Source organism: Protopterus annectens, chromosome 17.part0 (genome assembly GCF_019279795.1).
Source record: "Protopterus annectens isolate FY-2018-M chromosome 17.part0, PAN1.0, whole genome shotgun sequence".
Lineage (NCBI taxonomy): Eukaryota > Metazoa > Chordata > Ceratodontiformes > Protopteridae > Protopterus > Protopterus annectens.
Window position 1 is genome coordinate 428,585,900 of NC_056751.1, and position 17,100 is coordinate 428,602,999.

A 17,100-nucleotide genomic window follows, 5' to 3' on the forward strand; every position below is an offset into this window, starting at 1 on the left:
GGTATCTGTTCACATTTAGGGATATAGTTTATCCTGGTGTTGGGCAAGAGCAGAGACCGCTTTTAGCTAGGAAGTATTTCGGAATGGTTTTGAAGTATGGGAGGGAAGGAGGGTACATAATGGATACAGCTAAGGAATTCTAGGCCTTACCTGTATGCTGGATAATTTTATGGGTGGTAAGAAACTGTATATATCTTAGTTGATGGGGGTAGTTCTAACCAATTTAAGCTTTTTAAGTGTGATACAGTGGTGGTTTCTGAAAAGTTATTTGCTGCAAATTTATTAACTTTATTATAGCATTGATAGGTGAAGTTTTAGTTTGTTGCAAAGGAGTTTACATTTTGACTGGATTTCATCAGTAGTGTGATATAGTGCTATAATTTATCTACGCTATTTGAATACGGAGAGTCACCTGCAATATTAGATGATTTGGTTATAATAATTAACTATTTTTCTCCAGAGCATAAAATTCTGCTGGGGAGTAGTGTTGCATTAAGGTGTTAAGGGATGAGCAATGTTCTGGCTTGTTCTGGCCTGTGTATTATAGGTAGCTGAGGCAAAACTAGGTGATGTGGGAATTCTAGCCCATTTAATTGTCTGAGTGCTAGGCAGTAGTGTGTTCTATTGTTATAGCTTTCTATAGATTTATCTATTTTATTATAACATTGCTCAAATTTGGACAGTTGTGAGACTTGAAGATTAGTGAGGATTAGGTCAGCATATAGAAGAGATGGCAGTAAGAAGGTGAAGGCTATACATCCTCTGTCCATGACAGTGATGTAGGTTTTTACTCTGAAAAATGTGCGTAGTTTTTGATGATTTCATTTAACCAGGTGTAATACTTGGTGGTCAAATTTTCACTGCTCATCTATGAAGATACCCACTGATTTTGTATGGTTTACTTGTTACCTCCTGGTGCTGCTGGCAGAGGCTGTAGTGAATACCGTTGTTTTGGCACATAAGTGTTTTAAGAGCAGTAATTTTGTCTTCTAGTGTTTAAAACTGGCCAACATCTTTAGCATTTCACTCTGAAAAAATAACTGAAGTTTAAGATGAGAAAACAGAAACAAGTAAAAATGTATAAGCTGTGATTTATGGATTGTTGTGTCACCTGAGATGGGCATAGAAGAGAGATCAAATGTTTAATATGTGTGCAAAGTTTAAATATTTATTGTTGCTTCTGCAGTAACTTACATTTTAAGAAAACTTAAAATGTCAGTTGTTCTGAACTTCATTCTTGCAGATTCTATAAGAGATCCTATACTGTCTTCTACAGACTTAAAAAAAAAACTAAGGAACTGTTTCATGACTGGAAAATATAGGTCAAGAGATTCAATTAGTCATTGGATCTAGAGATACTCTTGTCATTCAGTAAAGAGCGCAAGAGAAATTGTTGTAAGCAGGCCACCACATGTTATGAACCAGAGAAGCCCAGGAAATATTAAATGTCCAAACCCTAACATTTCAGTGTCTCATTCCCCACACAAACATATGCTGTCTATTAATATCGCACTAATGCATTATGCAGATTAATTTCAATGACTTGCCAACGTATAAGTTAATTCACAGGCAAAAATCCCATGGCTTTATTATCAAGGTTTGAGTCAGGTAGCCTGCTGAAGCCATGCTTTCTTCCCATATCAAAAGTCAGTTATGTAGCCTGCTTCGGCTTTTGGTCATGTTGAATATTGGTGAAGTAGCCTGCTTTGGCTTTTGGTCACGTTGAATATTGGTGAAGTAGCCTGCTTTGGCTTTTGGTCACGTTGAATATTGGTGAAGTAGCCTGCTTTGGCTTTTGGTCACTTTGAATTTTGGTGAAGGAACAGTGCTCATCTGACTGTGATAGATATATAAATAACACGCACATGTGCACACACACACACACACACACACACACACACACACACACACACACACACACACACACACACACATCTGACTGTGAACACTGTGGGCAGCAAGTATAAGGTAAGATTAGCAGTTGTTAAGGTTGGTAGATTGACAGCATAAATGATTGCCAAGTGATTGCTGGTGATGGTGAGACATTTACAAGTAACAGTTACAACTTCCTGTGTGCAAAGACAGAACACTTCCTTTCTTACTTAGATATGCACAGCAGTGATAATGATAATTTTTAAGCTGTTGTAGTGAGGAGCTTAGCTGAAGTATCCCTTATTGACCTTTGAGGTGCTATCTAATAATAGTTATTTTGTTATATGCAGAAAGCTATCACTTAAGCCGCATTTCAGCACTTTTATGCTTTTCTTACAGTGAGAATTTGTCACCTCTCTCTCCCAAAGTGCAGCCAAAACACAAAATAACACTGAGGCTGCAGCTAATTTTAAAATGGTCACTGACAAGAGCTGAGAGCTGCACTCCTAACCACTAACAAGTACCTCCTTTGCTATGTATTTAAATGGGTTAACTGTTACCTATGCTCATGATGTGCACACATCATTACTGGCAGGTGATGACGATTTATAGTTTATTAGCACCTACAGCATATCCCAGTATCTAGCAGAGACTGAGGTTTAGCAATGTGTGCCCTCTGTTTCAGGGAGATCTAGTATTCACCTACCCATTGCTGCAAAACCATTTTATCAACAAAGTATATACCCCAAAATGTTTTTTATAAATGCATGTGCAAAGTGGCTTATTTAAGCAATGAGGTATGATGCTGTGGTAGAAACTATCACATTTTAAAGACAACATGCAATGTTGTCACAAAAGCTAGCAAAGTAAAATATGTGACAAGTGGGTGAATCCCAAGTGGAACCACATTCTGAAGTGTCTTACTCTTCAGTAATAGCTGGCTAGATATAGGCTGCTTTCTGCAGGTGGCCTAGAAGATGTGGGGCAGTGTGGGAGCTAAAGGACAGGATAAGGGTGGGTTGACTTTACTCATGCTATACCATGCATTGTACAGAGTAAGCCATTAGTAATGCTTGTACACTATTCCCCTTTCATCTAGCCAAGTGCTCTCAGGTCTATTATGCTAATCACTTAGATGCATACAGATTCAAGTCATTCATGCTTGCATGAATAATAATTTGCTGCTGTAGTATAATCTTTCAACTTAAATATATTAGATATGTGATGCCTTCTGTAAAATTATCTACAACTGTTTTGTTGCCATCCCTCCACAAATCCTGTTATGTATACCACTGAAATAAAATTAGAGCAGTATGTTTTCACTTATACCCTTCATACTACCATTTTCCCAGACATCGTTACTTTATTTCTTGTTACAATTATCACTACTTGAGTACTAAATTCAGATACTTATGGTTTTTATTTTTGGATTATTCCTATCCAGTAAAAGCCATTATCCTTTCAGAAATCTGATAATGTTTCTCATATTATATCCTTGTCCTATGCATCTTTTTTCTTATTGGTTTTCTCACACATAATATTTCTTAGTCCTGCATTGTTACGTCACCTTATTTACTTAACTTACTTCCACCCACCCTGCTGCACAGGTGACCCAGCCCTCTTATTCTAAACTTGCTCAAATTCTAAACTCTTAACTTTCCCCTTTAAAGTTCCATATTGTTTTTTTACACATTTTTAACTATTCATCAATAAACTCCCTAGTCACAAGTGCCTTATTTCATGGTAACCTGGCAGCTCTACTTGATAAAGTGACTAGCTCAAAGTTACACAGTAGAAAAAAGTACCCTAATAAAATCAATCCACCAAGAGCAATGGAACAAAACAGATCTGTCAGGGCTAGCAGAGCACTGGAAATTGTACTGCAGACTCTGTAACACCTCATAACTTCATCTCAGACCATGCTAAGCCACAGGACTCTGTCAAGCAAAGTAGGTGGACTGAAGGTATGGTGTTTTCAGAGTTGCCTCGTCATGACTCATTAAGCCATACATGTACAGCACTTTCTGGGTGAAACATTGAAGGTACTTTCAAAGTAACGTGAGGGATACCTTCATACTGTACCTTGAAACTGGTATATTGTTGAACATTTTTTCCTAAAAAAACTTCTTCTGTTACCTACTCTTTAAAATCTATCTGTCATCTCTCTACCATCTTCCTGATTTTGAATCTATCTCTACTACCTTGTCCTGCATGATCCTGCAACATTCACTCTGTCCATTTAACAGATTTCTCTGTACACTACTTTGTACTTACAAGACATTTATTTTCCATACTGTATTCATTGGGTGAAATCTCACAATGCACAGTATTTCAGTCTATGCGACCTCTCTGAATAAGTACAATGCCCACTCCTTGAATACTTTTCCTGTTGTTTATAGCCCTGTATATATGCAGTGCTTGTTCATTATTTTTTGTGTCTCCCCTGGGCCAGGCCTGAAATAGGTCCATATGGATCAGTGCTCTATCCCGGTAAACAAAGTAAAAAGAAAAAGAATTTTGTTTGGAAATAGCATTCTGACAGAATGTTACAGGTGGCCAACAACTGCTACATATAAAGTCAAAGTCCATTAATACTAATGTAACCTGCTCTGTTCTGAATAAGTAACTTTTAGGAGTCTGAAGGAAAAAAAATTGTCATGTAATTGTGTGCCAGATGAAAATGTTGAGGCTAAAGTAAACAGGGTACCCATCTGCATATCTAATACTTGCACTGTGCAAAGCTATTGATAGCATACCAGACATTCTTTAACATTTTTAAAAAAGTTAAGCATGCTTACAATTCAAAAGAGTCGACATCTAAACCACACAGTACTCAAAGTAAAACTGCCACTGAAGTACATCCTTAAAAGCAATTAGTTCTTCAGGGATAGATGGCTTTCTGGTACATGTTTAAGCAGAAGTGCTTGAACAATCCCATAACTAATTTGAAAAAGAAAATACTGCATACACGATTCAAAGAAGATACATGTAGCCCACCCCCCAAAAAAAACACGTCCTAAATTGTTTAAAAATTCTACCACCTGTGACTGCACTTGCCCCATGTCATCAATTGACATAGACTGTGAATCATGCTACATATCACCAAGGAAATATTCAGTGGTATATAACACTGTGCTGGGATGCTCTGTTGATTTATTTGCTGTTTTCATAAACAAAGAAGGAGACAGAATGATTAAGAACTGCTAGGGTCAGGTTTCCAATATGCCTTGCATATTGCTTTTTCCCCTCACCCCGCATTAGAATTGCCTTATGCTAAATGCTCATACAGCCAAAGGTCAAAGACCTTCTTCAGGGTATATGTGGGAAACAAGTTCCAAACAAAGAGGACATCCGCATGTAAAATATAAAATATGCAAAGCTGCAGAATGATTTATAAAATGCAGTATAACCAGAAATAAAAGAAACAGCATTTAAAGTAAGGATAGTAACTAGAACAAATATTAATAACAGATAATAATTAGATCAAGTAACACTGAAATAATAACTTTGACAAAAGACAAAGTTTTAAGTTAACACAAAGGATGAGCTTCATTGGTTTATTTGTTTGAAGGTCATTCCCATACTTGTGTGGTGTGTTATTTATACATTTATCTCTCCCTCTCTCTTGGCATGTGTGTGTGTGTGTGTGTGTGTGTGTGTGTGTGTGTGTGTGTGTATATGTATATATATATATATATATATATATATATATATATATATACACACACACACACACACACACACACACACACACACACAGATATAATTTTGTGTATGGATTTATGTTGAGCCACCTTTTCTAAAACATCTTCCTATTCAATAAGCTACTAAATATTTTAACAGCCACTTCATCAACTAATACTGTGAAAATATATAGTAAGAATGCAGATAAATTGTATACTTGACATTGTCCTTGATATGACTATATAAACAAACCACATAATGCATATGAATGTATTTGGCAGGATGGTGTATTTAACTAAACCTGTAGATTGCTTAAATCTAAGGGTACCTATGTCCAATGCCAGCTGCAGATTGACCTTAGGATAGCCCAGTATAATTTCTGACATTGTTATAATTCGGGTATAGTGTAATAAATGACCTGGGAAAAGAAATTGTATTAATAGTTACAGCTGGTTGGATGATTTAAACATTGGAGAACACATGAGTCTGCAAATAGGATATCTGTAATAAATCATCAGCAAAACTAGTTAAGAAACCAGCAGTAGTTATTAAAATGCAGATAGAGGTATCCCACAGGATGTCAAAAACTATGGTATGGCTAAGGAAACTTGCACTACTCCATCCCACAAACAACAAGCCTCATGGCCTTTCATTTTCAGTCACTGGTGAGAGATCTTGCACCAGTGTACTCTTTTCATAAAAATACAATACTGGAATACTGTACAAATCTGAAACACCAATAACCTCTAAATGCATTGCAGGAAAATAATTTGCATAGTAATACATTCTATACTGAATCTTCATAATCAACCTAGGTACACTAGTCCCCAGTCTACAATTTCAGCTATTTCAGGTAGTGACAAACATATTCCTTTTGTAACCGAGTACATACACGTAGGTCTAACACTTGACTCTATGTTAAGCTTTACAACCCACACTGATAATATCATTAATAAAATCCTCTCATATCTAACACTCTGCTATCAAATATCAGATCATCTGCTATTTCCTAATGCACAAAACACTAGCCAAGAATACCCTTATCCCTTAACTAGAATATCATCACCTAGAACTCTCTTTATTTTATGCTTGTAACACTAAAAGACTACAGGTCTCTGAGAATAAAAGTCACACATATACCCATCTTAGTGCTGCCTGTGTGCACCACTTCAAGCTTCTAAATGACCTAAATTGGCTACCAGTTACTGAAATGTCCACTTATCTTCTATGCACTTTACTATATGAAGGCTACTATCCCCCTCTAAAAAGAAAATTCGCAGTTAGGGGGCAGTCCCACTTCATAAGGAATTCCCAGGAGAATGTAATCACTCAACCAACTGACATTTAAAACAGTCATTAGCAAAAGAGCGTTCTAATACACAGTCCAGCTCTCAGGAACAAACTAGCAGCTGAAACAGTACATTAATATACTCTTACCAAGTTTAAGAAGTCCCTTGTTGAGTACCTCTCCAGGGAAGTTGCTTGTAAATGCCTTAGAGATAATGGATACATACACACTCTAAACATGCTTCCCATCTCTCAGCTGTTTTCTTTTGCCATTTAACTCTTCTTACTCGGGCATTTTCTTCTTTTCTTAATCTGTAAGCCTAGCTCTGTAAATTTCGATTTTCTTTCTCACATCCTTTTGATTTTTTCAAGAAAATTCAGTTTTGAACCTTTAAGAAGCAATTTCATGTAGTCTGATTGTATTATAACCCATATAAACTGATAAAACCTGATGTAAACCTGCTACTTTATTAAAATGTACAAGTATATAACATTCTGTTTTATAAAAACTATAGAATAAATGTATATGAACTTTCTAAAATTTTGCAACTATGTAAACTTAACACTCCATCACATTTAGAGTATAACTTATGTTTACTTGCATTCTTTATAGCGTCTTGAGAGGTTGTGGCTGAAAAGGGTCTCTGGACTAGTCCAGCTACCTGGTAAGCAAATAGTAAATAAATAACTAAAATACTATACCTTTTGCCTTCTTCTGCAGTTTAGCACCTGAATTACAGAAAAAATAAACTGGGATACTACAATCATTTGGTGTCAAAATTAGTTAAATGCAGTACCTCAGTAGAAACCATGAGCACACCTGGCTAAGGCAGGGAAAGTGTGCCAGATAGATTCATTCAGTATTACTATAACAAAGACCAGCAAAATCAGAAATGGAACAAGAGGCTGTGGAGGTTATACTTGAGCTCTTGGGAAGTCTACTGGGAGAAAGAGACAGAAGACCTGTAATTGTCAAACATTCAGTGGCAGGACATGAATGTTGTCAAGGGGATGCTAAGAGGGAAGTACAAACCGTATTTGAAATTATTGAACTTATACTTGTTGAGCAGTGAACATTCAGTGGCAGGACATGAATGTTATCAAGGGGATGCTAGGGAAGAAGTACAAACAGTATTTGAAAGTATTGAACTTACATAAATTGAGCAGTGGAGGACAAAGAAGGCTTGGGGTATATGGTTTATAAGATACAAAATACAAAAAGTAAAGGGGATGGAAATGAAACAGAAGGAGATGTGGAAGTCATGAATACCAGGTACATTTGGGGTGGGGTATTTTATCTACACTGAAGAAAATAATTTTTTTCACGGAGAAAGAGTGTGGTAAACATTTGGTATAAACTGCCAGAGTGATTTATGACCTGTGAACCCACAGGAAATCTTCAGGAAGCAGGAGACAGCTGGAAGGGTTTGGGCAATATCATATGGGAGGAGGCAGCTGCTATATATCAGAGGACCAACTAGGGAGACAAATTATCTCTTGCAATTACATTGTGCAGTGTAACCTAAGTTAAAGCTTTGTTGTACAATCATCTGCTGTATTGGTAAAATATGTATTGAGTTTGCATGTACAACATACTTTAACCCTGTTCACAATTTATTTGTAGACAGGCAGATAGTCTGTACTGCAGTACTGCTGCTGCTGTTGCAAACAGTGGCAGGAACAGCAGCAAGCAGCACCTAAAACAACAACATGGATGGGGAGACCATCATTGAAAGAGGCTGCTGACAAGCAGGCATGGTGCTTGAAAGCACACTTATAAACAAAGATATTGGTAATCTCTAAACTCTGGACCCTACCCAGTTCGGGTTTGTAAAAGGCAGATCATGTCTCCTAAACCTGATAGACTTCTTTGAAGCAGTCACCAAAGCCGTAGACAAGGGTAAGGTGGTTCACACAGCCTATCTAGATCTTGCCAAGACTTTCGACACCATCCCCCACTCTGGAATTATAGATAAACTCACTAAACTAGGTATAAATCCCTATGTCACAAGATGGATTGCCAACTGGCTCACTGACAGAACCCATACTGCGAAAGTAGCAGACTCCAAATCCGACTTCAGACCAGTGACAAGTGGAGTACCACAGGGTTCAGTCCCGTGTCCTCTCCTGTTTGGTATCTACTTCTCTGAAGTACAGGCTAACACAGAAGGTCTTTGGGTAATGAAGTTTGCAGATGACTGCAAACTAGGAGCCATAATTGAAACTCCTAACGATGTGGACATCCTACAAAAGGGCCTCACTGAGACAGATGCCTGGTGTCAAAGCCATGGCCTCAAGCTCAATGCCAAAAAGTGCATTGTCATCCCCTTTGGTAAAAACTCTGTACCCACAAACTACAACATAAGCGGTAGTATACTTAACACCGAAAGTGTGATAAGAGACCTTGGGACACAGGTGGACAGTAGTCTCTCCTTTGATAATCACATTGCCACAATAGTCAGGAAATCCTTCTACATGGCACACCTCATCACAAAAGGTTTCTCATCCAGAAAAAAAGAGGTCATTGTTCCCCTCTAGTCATCACTCATTAGACCCATTATAGAGTACAACGCCCCTTTTGGTATGTACATCACAAGACATCTACAACAACTGGAAAGGTCACAGAAATACCTCACAAAGAGGATTACTGGCCTCAAACAGATGCCCTATGCAGACCGTCTCAAAAAACTCCAGCTTTACTCCGTCACATATCACCTACTCAGAGGTGATCTTTGCCTAACATACAAAGCTATGTCAAACCCAGAGCTATTGGACATGCTCCACTTAAAGAAATCCCAATCCCTCCAAGCTAACGCTCTAGGGACCTAAACCTTGTCACCACAATAAACAGAACATGCTGGAGGGATAGATTCCTGTCCCAGAGACTACCCATAGTCTGGAATAAACTACATATCTATATCAAATGAATCTGCTCATTAGCACTCTTCAAGAAAAATCTTGATGATTGGATGGGAAATAGGAAATTTATCCCGGGGATCATCTCTGTGGCTATGCTCGACAGTGGCACAGGAAAATAATTTCTTGGGTGGCAAAAGCCAGGGTACCTTTTTGGCTGGGCTTGTATAGGCCCCAGGGCCGATAGCCTAGTACCTACGTATGAACCTATGAACTTATACTAGTGTATGGCCATACAGCTTTAGGCTATTTTTTTATTAATTTCATCCATTCAGGCAAGACATATATATATGTTGCTTGTCATCTTCTTCGATTCTTCAGTTGGCTATGCATAGTCTCTTAAATATACCCATTCACAATGCTGACAGCATTTCAGATGGACAAGATTTCTTCCTTGTAACTTTCTAAAAGGACAAAAAAATTGAAACATATTAGCTTTTCCCATGTTCCAAGTTCTGAATGTGGGTACTTACTATTGTGTGTATCACAACACAAGTGTGATACACTGTAGCTAGTCAGGTTTTTAAATCCTCAGTAGAACTGCTGCACCAACAACCACTTTCTGACTGATATTGCATCTCCTCCATTTGACTTAGCCTACAATCAGCCTGCTAGTACAGGAGCAGAGCATCTGCTTATGTCATCAATAACTTCACTTCAACTCACGGGTTTAATGCAGTGGGAGTCTGATGAGGAAGATGAGATGGAACGAGTGACGTTGACTGGATTTGCTCACATTTCTGCAGGAGAAAGGGTTTTTCATGGCAACTGTAAACTGTTATCTAGTTGAGGTATCTGAATAGCTAATAGCTGCAAGGATAAACAACTACAATATATGTTGATAGGATATTCAAAAGTAAGCACATATATCCCTCTGTACTGTTTGTCAGTATTATGGTGATGTGCATGGAGGTGTGTGGGCTGGGAAAGGCACATATCCCTTTGTACTGTATGCCAGTATTATGGTGATATGCATGGAGATGTGTGGCCTGGGAAATGCACCTATACCTTTAGACAGTATGCCAGTATTATGGTAGTGTGCATGGAAATGTGTGGCGTGGGAAAGGCACATATCCCTTTGTACCATTTGCCAGTGTTATGGTGATGTGCTTGGAGGTGTGTGGCCTGGGAATGGCACATATCCCTTAGTAGTGTATGCCAGTATTATGGTGATGTGCATGGAGGTGCATGGCCTGGAAAAGGCACATATCCCTTTGTAGTGTATGCCAGTATTATGGTGATGTGCATGGAGGTGTATGGCCCGGAATAGGCACATATCCCTTTGTACTGTATGCTGGTATTATGATGATGTGCATGGTGGCGTGTGGCCTGGGAAAGGCACATATCCCTTTGTACTGTATGCCAGTATTATGGGGATATGCGTGGAGGTGTGTGGCCTGGGAAAGGCACCTATACCTTTAGACTGTATACCAGTATTATGGTAGTGTGCATGGAAATGTGTGGTGTGGGAAAGACACATATCCCTTTGTACCATTTGCAAGTGTTATGGTGATGTGCTTGGAGGTGTGTGGCCTGGGAATGGCACATATGCCTTTGTAGTTTATGCCAGTATTATGGTGATGTGCATGGAGGTGTATGGCCTGGAAAAGGCACATATCCCTTTGTAGTGTATGCCAATATTATGGTGATGTGCACTGAGGTGTATGGCCTGGAAAAGGCATATATCCCTTTGTAGTGTATGCCAGTATTATGGTGATGTGCATGGAGGTGTATGGCCTAGAAAAGGCACATATCCCTTTGTACTGTATGCTAGTATTATGGTGATGTGCATGGAGGTGTGTGGCCTGGGAAAGGCACCTATACCTTTAGACTGTATACCAGTATTATGGTAGTGTGCATGGAAATGTGTGGTGTGGGAAAGGCACATATCCCTTTGTACCATTTGCCAGTGTTATGGTGATGCGCTTGGAGGTGTGTGGCCTGGAAAAGGCACATATCCCTTTGTACTGTATGTCTGTATCATGGTGATGTGCATGGAGGTGTGTGAATTGGGAAAGGTACATATCCCTTTGTACTTTATGTCAGTATTATGGTGATGTACATGGAGGTGTATGGACTGGGAATGGCACATATCCCTTTGTAGTGTATGCCAGTATTCTGGTGATGTGCTTGGAGGTATGTGGCCTGGAAAAGGCACATATTCCTTTGTACTGTACCTCAGTATCATGGTGATGTGCATGGGAGTGTGTGGACCGAGAATGGCACATATCCCTTTGTAGTGTATGCCAGTATTATGGTGATGTGCTTGGAGGTGTGTGGCCTGGGAAAGGCACCTATACCTTTAGATGGTATTCCAGTATTATGGTAGTGTGCATGTAAATGTGTGACGTGGGAAGGGCACATATCGCTTTGTACCATTTGCCAGTGTTATGGTGATGTGCTTGGAGGTGTGTGGCCTGGAAAAGGCACATATCCCTTTGTAATGTATGTCTGTATCATGGTGATGTGCATGGAGGTGTGTGGACTGGGAAAGGCACATATCCCTTTGTACTTTATGTCAGTATTATGGTGATGTACATGGAGGTGTGTGGACTGGGAATGGTACATATCCCTTTGTAGTGTATGCCAGTATTATGGTGATGTGCATGGAGGTATGTGGACTGGGAAAAGCCCATATCCCTTTGTAATAATGGTGGTGTGCATGGAGGTGCGTGTCCTTGGAAAGGCACATATCCTTTTGTACTGTATGTATCGCACCGTGCATGAATTATGAAGTTCCTTCAAAAGTACTCACTTGCTGAAGTCTAGGTTTTTTTAAAATATATACATTTAATGTATATAATGCCTTAGAATATCTTTTACTAAGATTCTTTGATGAATGTATACTGTTTTCTTATATACAGACATGCACTCTATATAGATTACTGCGTTTTTTTTTAATATAAGCAAGTTCCCTTAATACTTTTGCTTCAGAATTATTGCCTTACAGTTTCATTTATTGCCCTGAAAGTGGGGGCACACAGTATAATCAAAAATCATACTGCATGCCTTGTCAAAGTAAACTTTTTGTACCTCCAAATCACACAGCAATTAACAAAACAGACAGTTCCGAAGACAGTTATATTACACACAATCACTTTTGGTTTCTTTTTACTCAATATTTTACTTATACAATCAACTAGTTTGTCATCTTCCTCAGCACAAGAGTTATTTTCCTCTTACACTACGCTTGTATTTCTGCTTTTTGTCTAAATGTTGATACTTTCACAACATGAATTGGAACTTCTAGACATGATCTGACCCTGTTCCAATTTGCTGATTGTATTCTCTAAACATAAATCAATAGTGCTAATAAATACAAAGAGCACTTACATTCATCTTTGATTATTAGATACTTGTTAACAGTGTCAAACCCAGCCAGTGTACACAAATACACACACACACACACACACACACACACACACACACACACACACACACACACACACACACACACACACACATATACATTGTGCACAGTGTTATTCCCAGATGTGAAATCATTGTAGCCACATTCCCTTTTTACAACTTGTTCTCAAAGTTGCTGAATAGCTGACCCTTAATGGTAGGCCTGAAGGATCTGATGGAATCCTTCACAGCAAACTCCGGGATTTTGAGGGATCTGCTCAGTAGATCTGGGCATGTATGGACTATACATTTCACTGATAGTATTTCCCCATATGTTCTGCCCCTTATGCATGACATGGTCTTACTTTTGTCTGATGCTTGCATGGGAGTACTCTGGCGCACACATACAGTCAATTAAGATAATCTATGTGGGAGTTCTAGTCTTCACTTTATTGATTATCACCAAATGTATTCAGAATTGTGACACAGAACAATGAACTGCTAATCTGATTCATCCAGTACTCTTGGGTTTGATTACCACAGTTTGACTCTCGTGTGACTCTCAGCAAATCACTTACCCACAGAATGCTCGTGGGTCACTCCTGAAAAGAGACACTTTTGTATAATGTCTTTTATTAATCAACAAATAAAGAAAATATATTTTTCAGCTAAAGAATCAGGCACATTATTCGGCCAATTCCTTGTTTAAATGTATTTCCCCTTTTGAATGCCTGTTAGTTCATATTTCCACACTGAACACTACCATACCCAGGGGCTGCCTATGTAACAGCCCCTGCAGTCACCAAGTACTTCACCGCTGATACCCAGACTCTTCCCTGCTCCAGTGTGTCAATACCTCCATGGTGAGACAGGTCTACATGCGCAGCTCAGGGAGGTGGGATATAGAATATGGAACTGTTAACTGATGACTAATTTATCAATATGCACTCTGTCAATATCCCCAGCATCATCAACTGGGTGTAACAAAGTAGAAACATTTATTTATGCATGGGATAAAGCCCTACATGCCTCCTAATCCCCTTAAATTTAACATTGTAACTCTAAGGCTACTGCAGATCAGGGAAAGTAAAAGTCCTAACTAAAACAACCTAAGTCAACCAATAACCTTATCTAGCATTAGAAATAACATTTTCAGACATGCAGATATTAAATTACTAGGTGCTGAAGAATTAGCATTTAAAAATAGGAATATCCCCTTGTTGTTGTATTGTTGCTCCATAACTCATTCAGGGTTCAGCTAAGTGGAAGATTCCACAAATAGATCCTTCCTGCAGTGACATCTGGAAATGCTGCTCTCTGACTTGTCATTCTGATGCATTTGTTGTAGCTGTTCTTATCATTATTTTATACCTGTAGTAATTCAAAATGCCCATGAGGTAGAAATGCTTGTTTTCTACGATGCCATTAACAGTGAGGAACATGTTTGGTTTCTTATATAATGCATCTGAAAGTTTGAGACACATACCTAGTTCAACTAAATATAGTTCATAACAAAAGTGTGATTCTGTTTCTTCACTCCTGTTTTTGAATCCCACTGGTACTCTGACCATCAAGTACACCTTGGTGAAAAAGCCCATCTCACCCCGCCTCTTTAAGCAGCCCCCCCTCCAAGAGCGATACCTCACATTCCATTAGACAGACAGGAAAATGTGAGATTTCTGTGTGCTAAGGAAGTGAATATCAATGCCAACCTAAATCTAGGATGAGCATGCAGTTCCACATTATCTACAATGTTCTAGTGGCTGTGCTTATGCTCCTAAGTTCCTATACATATGGATCGCAATTCCATGGTCTTTCCTTATAAAGTATTCCTGCAACTTGACTTAGTCTGTAACCTTTCCCATGGGATAAACAATCCAAAATCAGCCACGCATGCGGGGGAGGGGGGCAGTGCCGGAGAGACCAGTGAAGATGACTGCCTATTCCCAAATCTCTGAACAGGGCCTGTGATAAAAACTGTAAAGAACAAGGTTCCTAGGAGAGAAAACAGGAAAAAACAGAAAGCTGAGCAAACAAGAACATAAGAAGAAACAGCTGGCAGCTTTTAAAGTTGCACCAAAACAGTAACAACTGTGTATTTTGTTCCAAAAACTTGTGAATGTGCCCAAGAATACTGAGGCAATAGCAGACATAGTAGGGGCCCATCAGCATGTGATGGACAAACTACAACAAAAGCTGTATGACCTGGGGGAAGGCAAAGCTACTCTAAAAGCAGAGCTGTTTGACAATAATTCAAAAATATAAGACTTAGAAACACTTAGAGAGAAATCAGGTGAGAAGCTAAATGATCTTATATTTAGATCGAGGAGATCCAGGAATCAAGCCAAAATTAAGAAGAACTAAATGAATTACAGAACTGATTTAAGACCATAAAATATGGTATGGAATGCAAACAGAGGGCATATGCTGGGGAGCCAGGAGGTATGAAAGGACAATACTTAATAATTTGAAGAAATAAAAATGTGATCACCAGCTCTGGGGTAGTCTGCCATGTAAAAGAAACAGGTCAGTGAAAGGGAACTTGAGTGTATAGGAGAGTGGGGCCCAGGTCCAGAGTGACCACCACTAGCTGGCAAGCAACAAATCTCTCATGGGGGTGTGGGGTATTTTATATAAGGCTATAGTTCTTTTTTGCAATGCTCAGCTTGGAACAGATGTTCAGGAAGGAATGAGTTACTGACAGATTTGTAAGGAGGATAAAAAACAAGGGAGGGGATGAGGATAAGATAAATGTGATCACAAATGTGATCACATGGAACACATAAGGGTGGGTCATCAAAACTAATCTGGAAGGAAAGGATACACAGAGTGGTTAGCTGACAAAGAAGGGATATAGTATTACTCCAGGAAACAAAACTGAGAGATTTTAAATTCAGAATAACCCAAAAGGGAGTTCAATAACAAACTTTAAGAGACAAAATGAAGGGTGGCTGTGTAACTTAAGGATGCAGTGCAGGTGGTAAGTACAGGAGTACTGAAAATTGGAGGGAGAAATGGATAATGGGACAAATGGTTAATATGAGAAAGGATAGTCAAAGAGAACAGATGGATCATTGGCAACATATATGTACCAAGCCAGGATGAGAGGGACTTCCTCAGCAATTTTTTAAATAATGGATCCAAATGAGGAGACAAGGCAGGTATGTCACATAAGGAGACTTTAATGTCACAGTAGAACAAGAGAAGACTAGGCTACTTGGAAAGAACAAATACAATGCAAAGATGAGGCAAGACTTGGACAAATGTATGAAAGCAGATGGACGGGTAGACATACGGGGGGGATATACCTACAGATCAGGGGAATATACTTTCACAAGAAATAGCTTGGTACATGAAAGCAGGCTTTATACACTAAAGAACAGGGAAGGTAGAGAACATAGAAATACAAGAAAGGTTTATATCAGACCATGCACCATTGATCATGACCATTAGATCAGACCATGTACCATTGATCATGACCATTAGATCAGACCATGCACCATTGATCATGACCATTAGATCACACCATGCACCATTGATCATGACCATTAGATCAGACCATGTACCATTGATCATGACCATTAGATCAGACCATGCACCATTGATCATGACCATTAGATCAGACCATGCACCATTGATCATGACCATTAGATCAGACCATGTACCATTGATCATGACCATTAGATCAGACCATGCACCATTGATCATGATCATTATATCAGACCATGCACCATTGATCATGACCATTAGATCAGACCATGTACCATTGATCATGACCCTTTAGATCAGACCATGCACCATTGATCATGACCATTAGATCAGACCATGCACCATTGATCATGACCATTACTGTAGGGAATATAGGATGAGGAGGGATCCGATCGAGATGGGAGATCTGTACATGCAGGAAACAACAGGAACATCAAAATAGTGCAGGAGACACTACAGGACAATGAAATGGACTGGAAAGAGCCAAAGGAGCACTGGCATTTG

The 17,100-nt window shown here is 39.0% G+C and overlaps 1 protein-coding gene across 4 annotated transcripts in view; it reads left to right on the forward strand.

The window, feature by feature from the left end:
• The window catches only part of SPIB (Spi-B transcription factor), a 122,443-nt gene that overhangs the window by 50,922 nt on the left and 54,421 nt on the right, over window positions 1-17,100 (forward strand). The window contains exon 1 of one of the 4 annotated variants that reach the window (XM_044059388.1): window positions 7,476-7,508. The exons of the other annotated variants lie outside the window; for them this stretch is intronic. The gene's annotated coding sequence lies outside the window, so the exon portion shown is untranslated. Of the gene's footprint in view, window positions 1-7,475; window positions 7,509-17,100 lie in introns of those variants that run through there. 4 annotated transcript variants of the gene reach the window in all.